Here is a 16,380-nt window from a genome sequence, read left to right as displayed (position 1 = left end):
ATGGAAAGAGAAGCACGTGAAAAGCAGTTCATTTTTCACTAGCAGCGAGAATGCTCTGCTCGCATGTCATTGCAGCATTCTTCAATATTGCCGTGGTAACCGTCTTGGCAGAGCTCTCTCTCTCCTTCTGCCATATTTCCTAAAAATGTTTAAAAGGGTTGAGCTTTATTATTGCATTTAATGACAGCCTGACACCATGTCTGTGAATCAAATCAATATATGCATCCATTGTCCCATTGAAATAAGTAGCAAAGTATCCCATGATCTTGGCTTTATGGGAAAACTTCACTTAAATTACATATCATAGTTACACTGTTCATCATTTTTCTGTAACCTTGAACATCAATTTTATTCCACTTGATGGCAGCTCTGGTTAGAAGGTTGGCATATTTAAAAACATATTTGTTACTATATTTGTACTTTATTAATAAACTAATAACAGAAGAATCCGAAAATGCATTTCCAACCCTATTCATAAACCCATTCTGTAGCATTTTGTAATACAATTTTAATTACAATTTTAGATCCCAGTCCTGAAACCCTCAGTCACATGAAATCCTCATTCAGACCCTTAGCTTTACTTCATTTAGGTCTATTTGCTTTATTGAGGGTGGGATGTTGGGTGGGGCGTAAATCAAGTTCTTATTATGTACAGTAAACAGTGACAGAGAGAGTTTCTCTCTGAGAGTTATGAACAAGGGATAAAATGTATGGTTTTAATGAATTTGAAGAAAGATTGGGGAGCAAATTGTCAGTTGGTGTACATTGGTGTAGCACCAATGACTTCAGTTGGAGCAATACCAGTTTACACCAGCTGAGGATATTGTCCTGAAAGATCCTGGAATGGAAAGATCATGGAAGGTCCTGGAGTGGAGGGACACAGTGTGTACCAAATTGCTGGAGATACAAAAGAGAAGGCTCTTACTTGTTTTAAGGCAAGAAGGGCATTTTTCAACTGAGTCCTATAATTATTGGGGAATATTAGTAATGCAACCACACTAAAATAAAAAAATGTGTGGAGAGGAGAACACACTACACTCACAGCCACACTGAGGGGCAACATCAAAAAGGTAGTAAAACTTTGGGGGGGCGTGAGGGGGAGAACATGACCCCTCACACCTAATACCTGAATGTATGAGGAGTAGAATTTCAAGACCCCTAGACTGTCATAATAACTTCTGTGCAAATGGTGCATTAAAGATCTTTCATCCCATAACAACAACTCTTATTTAGAGAGTCCCATTCATTTCTTTATTCACTTCCACTCACCAGACATGAGCTAGACCTAAAAATACCTGCAGTGCTAATCCCTGAGGAGGGAATCGTAGTTAATGTAATTCCCTGACCACAGTTTCAGTTCATACATCGGTCCAATAACTTTATCATCAATTAAATAAATGGCACAGACAATAGACATACCATCCCCATGTTACTTCCACAGCAGATATCACCCATTCCCTTTTCGTGATCTGCTTTACAATAAATGAGCACTTTTTTGCAACTAAAGCCATCATGACAGATTACTAGTTTGCTGAAAGACACCTCACTTCCTTTTTTTTTTTTTTTTTAAAGTAAAAAACATTAAGAAATAATTCAACTCTAATACCTCTCCCCCACCTCCTTTCCTCACCTGAAGCTCTGTGTAATACAGCATAATAAAAACTGTTTAAAATATGTTTTTAAAAATCACTAAAATAAAAGCTTACCCTTTAAAAATTTAAATTAAGCCAGTCAAGGGGTACAAAAGAAGGGGTAAAAGATGGCGAGAGTAAACAAATATGGAACTAATAGTGGTCAATGTAAATGTGTGTGTACACAAAAAATATATGCATATGAGAATACATGTGTCCTGTGGAACAAAACTTTTTTTATTGGTCAAATTTCAGTACAGACAGAGACAGACCAAGTTGGATTTAAAAAAATGGAGAGAGTGAAAGAATTCAATACCCATGAACTGATCACAGTAAAGTCCCAATTTTCCACCAATTTAAGAAGCAATTGAGGATTCCTTAAAACAGTAAGCGGTGCAAGTGCACAAACCAAGACTCAAGGAAGAAGCCCGGAGAGAACCAGATCCTTCAACTGCCCATCACCAACAACAACCGGCTACACTGAAATGATGAGTTTTGAGCTAAAAAAGCATGATCTCCAACTCCTGAACAAAGGCTGAAACTCAGACGGCATCATTTCACGTGGTCAAACACCATCTTAAAAGATTTTAGAGCACTTTCATACAGCAAAACCTAAGTAAAGCATATCAAAACAATTTGGATCTTGCATTTAATCTACTCAAGTTTTTGTTTGTTTGTTTTATTTGTTTTTATTTTTCCAACTTGACTATCAGAACTCAAAATCTATCAAAAACGCACAGGTAAACCCAATACACTAATAGCACCTTTCATGCAAGTATGTAGCTTTTAAACACAGCTTTTTTTTTTTAAAAGGCACTTTGCTTGGATGCTACCATAAGCAAATTACAAAATTGTTTAATCCTGTTTTAAGGATTTAGCTCATCCACTGGAAATAGTCAGTTGCTTTTTTGCATTGCTTCACTGCTTTAATATGTTTTAGTGGAAAAGCTAGCATATGCTTTGAGGGATTTTGACTTTTTAATTGCAAAACAAATGCCTAAGGATATTTCATGAGCCAAGCACATAAGAGCTGTTTATCCATATTTACAGTCTGCTATAAAAATCAACATTAAAATATACACGATGAAACAATACGGGGCCCTCCTGTATCTACTTCAGCTGTCTGCAAACAGAAATATTTGCTTATTTCCTTCTATGAGAAGGATAAAAAGAAATTATTTTCTCTCCCCATTCAATCTTACACCTGACTGCAGAACTAGCTATAAGTTTCTGGAGTCCTTGAGAACCCAAAAATACCATCTGTGCTTTCACTGATAAAACAGATTTCTCCTTCTGGTACATGAATCTTCTGAGTACTACCAGCAAGAATCTTGGAGAAAAATTAGAAAGAGAGCTTCCTTGAGGGATTTCCTAATGAAACAAAGCAAGGATGGTCTCCCTTACAGTATCTTAGCAAGATGCAAGATCAAGATGTGAGTGTTTGAAAAATTCTGCAGTTAAGAACAACTACTATTTTTCAACTGAAAAAACCCCAAATATCTTTTTTCAATTAAAAAAAACAAAACAAATCCAAAAAGTAGCTTGTTATGTATGACAAACAAAGATTAAGGGCACTGCACAACCATCTGTTTGCCTGGGTGTCTAAAATAAAGTTTATCTGGAGGCAAATCAAGTTAATGTTTCTATTTTAAATAGGACCCAGTGCATCTCCCCCGTCCTAGGAAAGAAGAAACTTTGTACTTCACTCCAGGCATATGGTTATCTTCATTTAGTAGGACACATTACTGAAGCACAGTAGTGCCTCTGGACCAAATAAATCCATGGTGTAACTTCATGGCATTGCACCAGGGATTAATTTGACCCATTGGGCATGGTAATCCATTGCTTTGCACCACATGTAATCATATACATCAGCAAAGTGATTGCAAAGTGCATACAAAGTCTACCATTCTGAGTTGGTAGCATTTTACACACCGTTTGCATTATTGTAAATTATTATACAAACTGCATAGCAAGGGAGAATGAGATCCATCGTGTTTAACTGTGACCAAATAAGACTATCCACTAAAAACCAATGTCTGAGGAAGTTAATCATTCACAATTTTAATTAAGATAGAACCCGTAACAGTTCTCAGCCCAGATATTTTTTAAATCAACATAGTGTCAGTTGGATGAGCACTTTGATTACGACTGAGCTACAGAATATAATAGGTTTTCAGCTGCTTTTAGCCTTTCAAATATTTTTAATGTGTCAGAATATTGTGATGTGCCTTCAAAGTTAATTCAATTTTTTTAATTTTTTTTTAAAATAGGAAATATGCTTAGCTTCGCTTTGAAGTTACACAGTTTTACTTATTTTTAAATCAAGCATATTTTATCCCTATAGAGGTAAGTAATTAACAAAGTTAATTATTTTAGTTACTACAGCAGACCTAAACCAGACAAAAAAATCTTCTGCAAGGACTAGACACAATAATATTAAAATAAATTCACTTCAGATGTCCTTGTTTCCACATTTGGAAAAACCATCAAATGATAAGAGGTTTACACAAATGCTCTTAGAAAGCTTATTTTGTGCTTCAGAACTTGATTTGCATTGTGAGTGGCATATATTGTATGAGGTGGGTCACAGGCTGTAAATACAAGGGACAGTGTTCACAAAATGCCTTGCCAGAGACCTTACATAGAGGTAACTGAAGGAGCCAGACAAAGATCTGATCATACCCTTGGCAGACAGGCCCAAGCATACCATGCAATTGCTGTGTGTGAATACAATGAGAGAAAAATACATTTAAACTCTTCCCACTGCTTGTATTTCTCACAGTAGCCTACCTTTCTGTTTAATGTTGGGACAAGTAACCCATGTTGGCCAAAAAAAGGGAAAGGTTTATTATGTTCTAAATAATCCTGCCTGCATTCTAATGTGTCTCCCTAACTATTACTTCTCCTTCAAGCCACCTTCCTTATGAGTTAAACCCATTCACTTAGGAAACGGAAACAATGCCATGTGACCAGTCATAGATAACTGACACAGCTCAGATTTTCAGTATCAAACACTAACATTTCACAATTCAGAGAGACAAAAAAACTGGATTTTGTTTGTTTGTTTTTAATAAAAATACCACAATTTTGAACAAGAATGTTAGTGTAAATCATGGTCTGCTCACAGACATTCCAGTTGCACAAAAAGATGCTACATTTGTTGTTTAAATTATTCACTTAAAAATCCAAGTGTATGTTTTCTAATCCGATGTTCTTATCTTAAATTGTCATAGCTCCAAACTCTACCTAGAATGGACCAAACCCTAACACTGAACCTGAACCTCACAAACTTTACGTTAAGATTCTGATCCATATTTTGACATCTCAAATTAAGGAGTTTTTAGATACAGAGTTTTAGTTCAGCCTCTCAAGTAGGTAAAATGATATTATATCTTTCCAGAGTAACAGTTCAGGCCTGCCTCAGACAGAATCTCATCCTAATTTTCAAAGAAGGTTTAAGCATGCACAATTGGATTAGGACATATTTTCAGTGCTAAGAAAGAATTTTATATTATTTTTTAGTTTTGTAATAAAAAAAGTAATTTGGCATCAATCAAAACTCAAGATTTTAAATTTCTTGGTACTGCACCTAAAACCTGATCTAATGTTTCATTGAATCCAGTTCCCCAGGGTCCACAGAGAACACAATACCCATGTCAAAACATGACAAAGCCCTTTTTTTCAGTCTTAATCACACACCAGTACACCCATCATGTGTGTGCAGAATGTGGTCTTGCATTCTTAACACTTAGGCAGCTTAAAGAGTTTCCCTTTTATACTGTAAATGATCATTTTCTGATATAGCTGAACCTCATCTTAATTTATTTCCTCTGAGATTCTGTGCTCATGGTATTCACAAACTAGTTTCTCTATATAATCTTAATCTGACTAAAAAAGAGACTTTTTCATTTATGTTTCACACTTTGCTTTGTAACTTTCATATTGCACTGAACTTGCATAGCTCAGCACAAAAATACTATTTAGTGAACATAGTGTACATTTAGTGAACTATTTGTAACTCTGAGCTTTTGTCTTCCTGTAAAAATACAACAGATAACTTGGCAAATTAAAAACCATGCTTTGTAAAAAAATTACTTTAAATGGTTACACTACACCACCTAGCATGCACTGTTTTTTTTTTTAATCAGTCCATACAAATGCAGATAACCTTTGTCACAGGAAAATAAAACATCTTCACATCAACATTACACAGTAGAAAGACAGGATGTGAAGATTATTGTACCCAACTGTAAAGGCAGTAAAAATTTAAGCAAGCAGGATGTAAAATCTTAATTTTGAAAGAGCACATGCATCATCAACTCTTTAAAAACCACTTACCCAGACTCTCCAAAAAAGCTGTGGGATCTTAAATAATCATTAGTGGCCAGGAACTTGTTTTTCCAATGATCCAGAAAATCATAATCTCTAAAATCCACTAAACCAATGCTCTAGCATGGTGCCAATACTGACCCATGGTAAAGAGCACTACGCACAGAATTACAAACATCACTTCTTTCAACACCTTTGTTTTCCATGGAGGTTTCCCATCCAAGTACTAACCAGGCTTGACCCCATTTAGTTTATGCGATCTGACAACAGCACAGGCGCAAGGTGGTATTGCTGTAGTGAATTAATTTAACTCAGTTTTAACTGGCATTGTGATCACTGCGGTTAGCAGTGCTGAATACTTGCTTTCTACTGTAGGAGATTATGTATAATGGATTTGATACCACCAAAATGGCACTTCCATATTGAATTTTTGAATTGTTATTTTGGAATCATGATCACTTTAATTGGATCTGGCAATGGAGAAATTTAACTTGCATGAGAAAACTAAATGAAAATATAAAATACGATGGCAAGACACAGTATAAGAAGCTTTATTTAAAGGAATGCTTTAATTTGCTTTTTCTGCAGTCATTTTTGGAGTATTAACCCTCCTAAAGCACCATCAAAATAATTCCTATATAGAAGATGGTACCAATAATGCATAGTTTTCTATTTTTGTAAGTTTAAATATTTGTCTTTATTATAATTGAATTGAATTTACATAACAGAAATAAGTATAACGGAGATCAGGGCCCCTTTGTGCTAGGAACTCCCCTGACGCACCGAAAAAGAGTCCCTGTCCTGAAGAATTCACAGTCTAAATAGACAAGAAGACAAAAGGGTTAGAGAAAGGACGCATAAAACATAAATAAATATCAGCAGTCCCCTCTAGTTTGCTATTCAGCAATCAGTTGGCAATTTCCCACAGACATCAAATATGAAAGTCCTGAGGAAGAATTTGAAACAGGACAGGGTAACTGTTTTACAGAATAGTTCAGACAAGATACTGTATGCAGAAGGAATAGCGGGACAGGGGGAAAACATCAAAGGTCATTGAGAATGACAAATGAGTGTCTGAGGCAAGCATCACTGGGGGAGCGGAGAAGACAGGGAACACCCCAAAAAGATTCAAGAACAGATATATATGGTGAGGCAGAATCATGAAGGGTCTTAAAGGTGAGGATAAAAAGGTTGAATCTGATGCAGAGGAGAAGGGAGAGCCAGTAAAAGGATTGAAAGAGGAAGGGGGTCATGGTCATAACTACAGGACAGATTATCATAGGATAATTTTTCTGGGTGAAAATTGTTCACCCGAGCTACTGTCATGGCAGCGGAGATCAGCTCGGGGAATTCAGCTAAAAGCCCCTTGAGTTAAACATCTGGTAGCAGTGTGGGCTCGGCTCAAAGTCACTATCCCTATAACTTCAATAGGGTCAGTAGTGGTCCTCTGAGAAGTTCTCAGTGCCGGATTGGGACCATAATGACCTGTTGTTGTTTTAGTTGACACACAGCTTTTATTCCTTTAGAAAAAAAATCTGCTTTAAACTTGGGTTGATTCCCCAGTACTAAGAAAAACAGCATCTTTATACTCATGCCAAATAATTATCCCAAATATAAGGTTATTGAAAGTTAGTCACAAAGTTCAAAATTCTGAGATCTGATTTTATCAGATGCTTTCAAGATAGCTTTTTAACTTCAGTCATGTAGAAAAAGTCACTAGGACAAGAGTCAGTGCTTTTTAAACTGTTGACCTTTAAATCATTTTCATCAGCAATAGCCAGCAGGATACCAAAAAGGACAGCATACACAGCTGCTCCTCTCATGAAGCGTACTTTTACTTTTTATTCTGCTGATTATGTAGAGATAAAAGGAGTAGCAAGCAGCATTAAGAGCTCCATGTTCCAGAATACAAAAAATTACTGAGGAGGCTGCTTTTTTCAAGAAAGTCAGTGACATTGTACCATCAACTTTTCACCGCTAGTGCTCTCTCTCTATTAGAAAAGAAGATACTGACTCTTCAGCCCCATGCTTGCCTTCAGTTGTAAAATCCTATATAGCATAATGCTGAATCATCGGGATAATTCTGAATTATACTGAGCGAGGATTTACAATCTGTGACAACTTCTCCATTATGGCCTCTAATCAAAAGCTATGGTCTTCAGTTGCCAGTGGTTCTTCAATCCCATTATGACAACAACAACAAAAGAATTTGGGGTAGTAATCAGCAGGCTCAGACCAGCTATCTTAAGAAAATGACTATTTTAGTACAGGTATTATTAGAACCAGCAGATCTAGGAGATCAGATAGGATGAAAAGTTAAGTCAAATGGGAGCAGTGTAAATTCATATTTTTTCTACAGTTGAAAAAAACAGGAATCTTTTAAGACTGGAAAAGTTTAATTCACGATCATGAAAAGCTTAGTTAATATTATACAGTGTTCTTATTATACCAGCCCAGGAGTGGCCAAACTGTGGCTTGTGTGCTGCATGCGGTTTTTTTACAGTTAAAGTGCAGCTCGCAGAACCTCCTAACCCTCTCCCCATTCTCTGCCTACCAGACTGGGGTGGGGAGCTCAGAGCTTCTGCCCTGCAACAAGGTGGGGGGAGGGGCGCTAGAGGATTCTGCCCAGCAAGGAGGCGGGTCTCGGGGGATCAGTAAGTTTGATCACCCCTGCTCTAGCCTAAGACAAGACCCAAACCAAAAACCAGAACAACACACAATAAGGTTTGACATCTATGGAATGAATGGACTATCTGGTCTAAAATCAAAGTTTTAAATCCCTTTATTCAGCATGATCTACTTTCAGAATAGATCATTTTGCTCAGTATGTTAAAGTATTAGGTATTTATAGCATTCAACATAAGTAAATGCTGAAGTTAAGATTCAGATGTAGTTTCCCCCTCTCCTCCAAGTTATTTTCAGTTGCTCATAATTCTCTCAAATACGTTCCTTTGGTGCTTATTTTTTAACCAAAGATAATAAATGGGGGTAGAGGTAGGGCAAGAGAAGATGAATTGTTCAGCAAAGGCAAAATCAAATGAGCTGTTTTTGAGTTGTGTTAGAAATATGAACCACACCCATTCACATCTTGCTCTTCCCTATCCCCCAAGTGCATTCACTCGCACGCGCGCACACACACACTAACTATATATTCTATATAAGTATCTGTGCCTATACAACAAACTTAGACATTTCCAGCTTGACTGGTTTTATAGTTGTAATTGAGCAAGGATAAAAAGTCAAGCCTAAAGAAAACTGTTTCAGTATTTTTAAAGTTATGAGTGCCAAATCCTGATCCCACTTAAATCACTGAACATGTTCTGCTATTGCCTTCAAAACCAGAATAATCTGTGTCAATTTTTTAAATCACTGTTTTCACAGATGCAAGTGTGTTTCCAGTGTTTTTATTGTAGGTCCTGCTTCATGAAAGTACGTGAGCATGTACCTAACTTTTAACAATGGATGATGACTCATGTCCTTAAAGTTAAGTACGTCTTGATTATCTTCCTGAATCAGGGCCTTGGAGCAGTTATAATATTGATTAAGGTCACCTCAGTTAAAGCTGTGTTGCTGAAGTGACATATGAGCACCATGGTAGTTCTAAAAACTTTAGCAATACTGAAACATTTCTAAAGCACATTATGTGGCACTGTAGCATTTTTCAGGAGAATTAGTTTAAAAAATAAACAGAACAAAGAACCTACCTCACAGGGAAATTACAACCAAGTACTCACATTAATGCAATGTCGTGTGAAAATTCAAGTACTTAAATGTCAGGAAACATCAAGTGTTCTACAGTACTACCAAATTCTGACAAATTGTACCTCATGTACATTTTATGGTACAGATGAATTACAAACATTAAGTAAGCTCTACATTTAATGAGGACTCAATATGATTGAGCTAACATTTTAGTAGAAACCTTGGGCCAAATTCTGAACTAATTTACACCCTGCTTCGCCCCCCATAGTACTGAAGCAAGTAAGTGGATATAAATCAACATGGAATTTAGCCCATGGGTTCTACTGAAATATTAAGACATCTACATCGCACATATGTTGTATTTTCAGTTCTTGTGCCTTTGTTAAATGTAAACCTTAATGCTTCTGTTTTGCATCTACACCATAAAATATACAGGAAGGGCAATTTGGCAGAGTTCAACATTGCAGCAGGAACTTTCAGAATTTCCTGACTTAGGTGATTGATGATCATTCTTGATGTTGCATTAACATTAATATTTGCATTTAATATTATATTATATCTGCCAATAAGTTGCAATCCAAAAAGCATCTAGGAGGAATTTGTATGATTAGACAAGCTGCCAAATGCTGAAAGACTCTATTATCATCATCATCATCATTATGGAAAACCGCAGTGTTAAAATGAACAAGAAAAAAGAATAGAAGGGCTGATAGAAGTCATTTGGAATACTAACTAAGCATAGGAAATTTTAGATAACAATGAAGTAAGAGGTCTATGTAAATCCAGTACCTTCTCTTAGTGAATGGTTGTTCACTCTTCCTTTTCCTTATCCAATCACTTATTGGATACTAACTCAAAATGTTTGACAACATCTGGCTTAATTGACTTTGAGGACTTTGAGTTTTCTTATACTTCAGGAAGGTCTGCACTGAGGGCCAGATCCTATGAATGAACACACCTGATCACACCCCTGCACCTGAGAGACGTCTCATTGACTTCAATGGTCTCTGCATAGGCACAGGGATACTTTGGGGGCATATCCATTTGTAGGATGTAGCCCAAAAGAGCCAAACCTGCAAATACACATACACACACCCCCCCACACACAAACATACACACCCTCAGTGGAACTACTCATGCACTGTAAAATTAATCAGATGCATGAACGTTTGCAAGATTGGGACATAGCCCACAATGCTGGAAGGGGCTGAGCACCCTCAAGACCCATTAAAATCAATAGGAGTTGAGGGTTCACAGCACCTTGGAGCATAGGCTCCTTAATTTAAAAAACAAAAACAAATCTAGGTTCTCTAAACTTTTTAACCAATAAAAGACCCAAAGCCCATGTGTCAATCTTGTAACCTTCCCATGTTCTGTACCTTCTCCATTGAGTGCCAGTATAATATTTGTTTTCTGTTGAAACTAGATGCTTAGTGATCAGTGTGAATACCAGTGAGACAGGGTATGCCCGATTTGCAGATCAATAAGGTTTAATGTGCAAGGTTTTCTGTAGATATACTAGTTGAATAAAAAGCCTAAAATTAATTACAATATATCATACTCACTACGCCTGGAGAACTAAGCAATTACTCCGAAGGCTGTATACAGTAACGGCTTTCTTCGGGGGCCCCGCCAGGGGAGTCAGTGGCCTCTGGTCCAACTGGCAGCACCTCCCGCGGAGTCAGGTGTTGATGGAGCGCCCCCTTTTGTCTAAGCAGTGACTTCTTACACCCTTCCATAAACAGATTTCATCTAATTACCTCTCTACTCATTATCATATATGCTAATTACCTATACTGGGTTTTCACCCTTGACCACATTCCATTCTCACCATGACAACATCTGGTGATAGGAGGGGTGGCGTAAAAATATGCCCCTTGGCAATGAAACAGTGTACGCCCAGACATTCAAGGATAATTTCTTGTTTCCATCACTGTTATCTATGTGCAGCTGCAAGCATACATGTTGTGTGTTTTGTCTTGTTATGTGCCATGGTATGCAGAAACAGACATCTGCAAGGTTACTCAGTAGTCCTATTCATCTCTGCCAACAAGGAGATGTCATGCTACAGGGGTCAGAATAGCCAAGCAAGCAACTGAAGCTATGCTAGGCCTGTAGGACAGTGGTCAAGTAACTCAAATTGCACTAGGCCTCCTACACTTTCCAGCCCATTACCTTTCTCTTCCAGTCTCCAGAAAACCATCTGCTCTTCCAGCGGCAGTTCATGGCCCAACAACTTAATCTCTTTTATGAAATATCATTTGGGCTGTTGAAGTCTCAGGTTAGCTTTTAAATAGAAAGCTGTTTAAAAGTGGAGGAAAGGGCCACAAACAGCTGCTGAAGAGGCATTATCCCCCTACAGGGAGGGAAAATTTTAAGTTGTCACTTTTCACCTCCACCCCTCGTTTCCCCCCATACACAATCATATCTCATTGTCTCATATCAACACAGGATGCTTTTTGGGTCCCGCTTCACAACCATTTTTCTACTCTCACGCACTGAGTAAAATGGGGATAATGATGTGAAGGCATATGTGTGCACGCACTTGGGTAAAAATTATGAAGTCTCAGCTATGCTCCAGAGGGAGTTGATACTTGACTGTGACATTGCTAAAAGCCTGATGTCAGTTTTAGGACACACAGCGTAAGGTTCTGATCTCACCTACTCCTGTCCAAATCCAAAGTAACTCAAGTGAAGTGAAGAGACCTTCTCTGGATAACCATTATAACAGATCAAAATCTCTTCTTTTCAGATTAATTTTTTATGCTCAGTCCTTAGGAATTTTCCTTCTAGTCACTGTTTGCTGCTGTAATTTGCACTGGAAGTGTTTATATTTTTCATACAGTGTTATTTCAGCATGTTGTTACATTCAGCAATTCTACTTTATACTTAGCGCAAGAGGCCACATTTGCAGGCTGAGTATTGCTATTATTATGTGGGTGATTGTAGATGTTTCTCTTTGGTCTAATAGAAATTGCTCTTAACAGTTTCTTTCATCTATTGAATGTAATTCAGCTTCTGACTTCTTCTACCTGGTATGTGTGTTTATTTCTAAGCTTGACTGAGCAGTTCTCTATATAAAATGGATTCAACTTCTTTAATGACATGCCTATCTCTGATTATCTGTTTCTTTTGAGAAGCTTTAGGGTATCACATCTGTGTTGTGTATAGGTTTATCCTGACTTTTTTTTTCCCTACTGATTCTTATTTCTTCTCTTAGATTTAAAGACGAGAGGTTTGAAAGCCAAAAGATCACAGAAAACACATGAGGACTTTTGCAGATTCTGATCAAGACAGTAGAAGCTGTAAGTCTGGGATACTTCAGATATTAGCCAGTAATAGTGAATTCTTTTTCTTCTTAGTCTAGTCACTGGTAGACGATCTTGAGACAAGCTGTGAAGAAATGTTGAGAATTTCTCTTTGCAAAAACAGCTGAAGTTGAAAACTCTGTTAATAAATCCCTCAACTAAGGATAATTTATATATATATATTTTCTCTGGAGATTTGTCAGATGGACAAGATGTTATGTGGAAACTCTTTTAAAAACTCTTGCATTTCCCAAAAGGATTTTTAATGAGAACTTAATGCTCATGAAAGATTCAAAATTGACAGCACTGGAATCTCCAATCCTCTCTTTGTTAATATAACGTGGAGCATGGTTAGCAGCAGTGTAACTTCCCCAACTAGCGTGCCTCAATCCAAGGTTAAAACATAATACAGACTCGGCCAGCGTCCTATTCTTTATTGAAGCTGCCTCCTAATTAAAATTTGTAATATTGTCCACTCTGAAATTGAGTCAGACCATTAATTTCACACAGATCCATGGATTATGCCATGCCTGTTTCCTGTAGCATTCATTCTCCCTTACAGTAACCTGTGATCAATATCTGATTTTTTGCTTAATTATAATCCAGTTTTGAGATCGGTCAGCTCTTTAGTGCCTCGGTTAAAATTCAGGGTTGATGCTGATCAGTGTGTAATTCCATACGTTTCCAATATGTCATCAGCTTTTGAAACTTTTGTCCTCATAATATTTCCACTGAAATTAAAGATCACCTGAAGCTTCCAGAAATGTTGGTCACTAAACCCACTCATGTATTTTCAGGGCATATGGGTGAGGAGGGCAAGGTCGGAGGTCCAGACAACAAAAATTGGAGGTCTTTTTGGAAACACAAGGTCCTAAATCTACTCCCATATATCTAAGGGAATGGAGTGGCAAAATTTGTAGGCCTCTTTAGAAAGAAGACCCCAAACATGCAAAGAAAGGAAAGTAGTTCCGTTAAAAAGCAGAACAAATTACATGCTTTGGAGGGAGTGCCCCACCTCAGCCAAACTGTTATATCTTGCCTTCATTGATCAACAGCTCTTTGTATCTTTTTTTGCTTCTATTTTGGGTTTACAGAAGATATATTCATCTCCCTGTTTGTTTTCTGTTTCTAATACTCCTGAAACCAAATAGTGTTTTCAGGAATGCTTAGACATACTTTTGTAGATTTCTGCTAACTCTACATACTATATCTGCTCTGCTGTTGGTATCCAAAGAAAATATCTGCTCATTTCAATACCAACTGACATTTTCTCTTCCTTAAACTCCTGTTTCCTGGATCACTACATGTTTCTGATACACTTTGCAATCTTTATTTTCAGTGTCTCACACAATGTAATGTTTTTCATCCACTTATAAACTTTCCAGCATTAAGACCTTTGTCTTTCTTATGGGGTCCTGTTGGCCAAACATCATGCCTTTTTCCCTCTGAAGTTTCAGTTACTGTGCACTTTTTGTTGCCTTCTGGCTGTCATTCATATCTTGTTCAAAATGAACACTATCAGGCCTTCAAAAATTATTAATTTTTTTTCTTTGTGGAGGTGTACACTCTCTTGACTTTTCTATATCCACTTTTTGAACTATTTTTTCATGTACAAAGTGTTCATGCCTTATATAGTATGCTAGCAATTTGTAGCAATTTCTAATATCTCTTCAATCAATGAAGAGAAAGGATATAGAAGAGAAATTAAAAAAGTGTTCAGAGATATTTAGCTGTTTATAGCTGAGCAACACCTAGCAACACTGAGGTGGACTTAACATGTCGAGCCAACATAAATTACTCCTACCAAAGTTTCTGCGAATTAGTTAAGGAAACAGCTAAGAAACCACCTAAAGCCTAGAGGCTATCACTAAGAGTATATTCCTGGGCGGTTGTCAGAGATGGTTGATGGTTGGCAGAGACGGTTGTCAACTCTACCAGGAATTCAAATCTGCTGGTAATGAACAGGAGGTCATTCATAAGAGCAAGAAACTCAGTCAATTACTGAATCAAACCAGGCACAATAGACAGACAGTCATAAAGATGGACTTTACTCATTCTAATTGGAAAGCCTAGCAGACCATCAAAAAACTTGCTGGAAATTTCAGCCTCAGCAAAAAAAATAGTTTTCAGACATCACAAATGCTATCGCATCCCAGCTAGTGTCTAATGGCTGTACACAGAACTTGGATAAGTCTTGCAGCCCTGTGGTTAAAACTAAGGTCACAGAGACGTGGCAGGCTCCTAGTTTGGATTCAAACCTGATGGCTTCTTTTTCAGACAAACAGCTGAAGCAGGCCAAAAACCTTATGGGAATAGGAAAGGCTCCTGGCCTGGACAACATTCAGAGGGAGTTCCTTCTTCACCTATGCCCAAAAGCTGGCTGCTTTGGTTCCTCAGATGATGTTTCCAGGACAACTACATCTCAAAAATCTGGTGCAGGGCAAATGTCATGGGCATTCTGAAACTAGGAAAAATTGCTGGAAAATCCTAACAGATATTGACCTCTCTCTCTCTCCTTTGTGTTACATACAAGCATATGGAGAAATTGATCTTGATGCGCATCAACAAGATTATCAAACCACAACTGCTCTTTGTTCAGGTTCAAATCATTTAGCTAATACAAGACATAAAAGATTATTTTGAGAAGGGCAAGAAAGTTGGCACCATTCGGGTGAACTTGTCAGCTGCATACAATGCTATTTTTCATATGTGGCTGATCGCAAAGTTGCAACAGACTATTCCCTGCAAGTCCACGGTGAGGTTCATGATGGAAAATGATACCCAATCAGAGCTTCATCTTGCAAGCTGGAGATAAAGTTAGCTGGCTTAGGTGCCTCTGTAATGGAGTCCTGCAAGAATGCATTCTAGTTCCCCTCCTTTTCAAAACACATACTTATGAGCTACCAACAACAAATGCTGAGAACTATGTTATGCAAATGACATCTGTCTTGTTTATGTGGACAACAACATATATGGTATCAAAGAGTCACTCAGCCAGGCTATGAATGCTCTGGCTACTTCCCTTCATCAAAGGATACTTATACTAAGTGAGTCTAAGATGATGGCCACAATCTCCCATCTGAACAAATGCCTGGCCAATCAACTCCTTATAATTTGTGCTGAGGATCATCCACTCCCTTCCCAACTAATTGTCACTTACTTAGGACTCAAATTGGACCAGAGTCTCACATACTGGCCCCAATTAGAACATTTCAAGAAAAAGATCACTTTCCACAGAAGCTAGAGGAGCAGAGGCAAATGTTCTAAAAAACTCAGTCCTGGCACTTGTATTCGCTCCAGCAGAATATTGAGCGGCAGTTTGGGACAGACGTTGACGTATGCACCTTAGTGATCCTGAGCTCAACATAGCCACCAGTATAATTAGTGGTTGTCTTAGCCACACCTTA

At 37.6% G+C, this 16,380-nt stretch overlaps 1 protein-coding gene across 2 annotated transcripts in view; it reads right to left on the bottom strand.

The window, feature by feature from the left end:
* The window catches only part of NCKAP5 (NCK associated protein 5), a 567,200-nt gene that overhangs the window by 309,161 nt on the left and 241,659 nt on the right, over positions 1–16,380 (bottom strand). The gene's annotated exons all lie outside the window — the stretch shown is intronic.

Source organism: Emydura macquarii, unplaced genomic scaffold, assembly GCF_026122565.2.
Source record: "Emydura macquarii macquarii isolate MOO-44397 ecotype Brisbane River unplaced genomic scaffold, CSIRO-AGI_Emac_v2 contig_1253, whole genome shotgun sequence".
NCBI classification, from domain to species: Eukaryota; Metazoa; Chordata; order Testudines; family Chelidae; genus Emydura; species Emydura macquarii.
The sequence above is the reverse complement of the archived record's forward strand: the minus strand, read 5'-3'. Positions and strand labels throughout refer to the sequence as shown.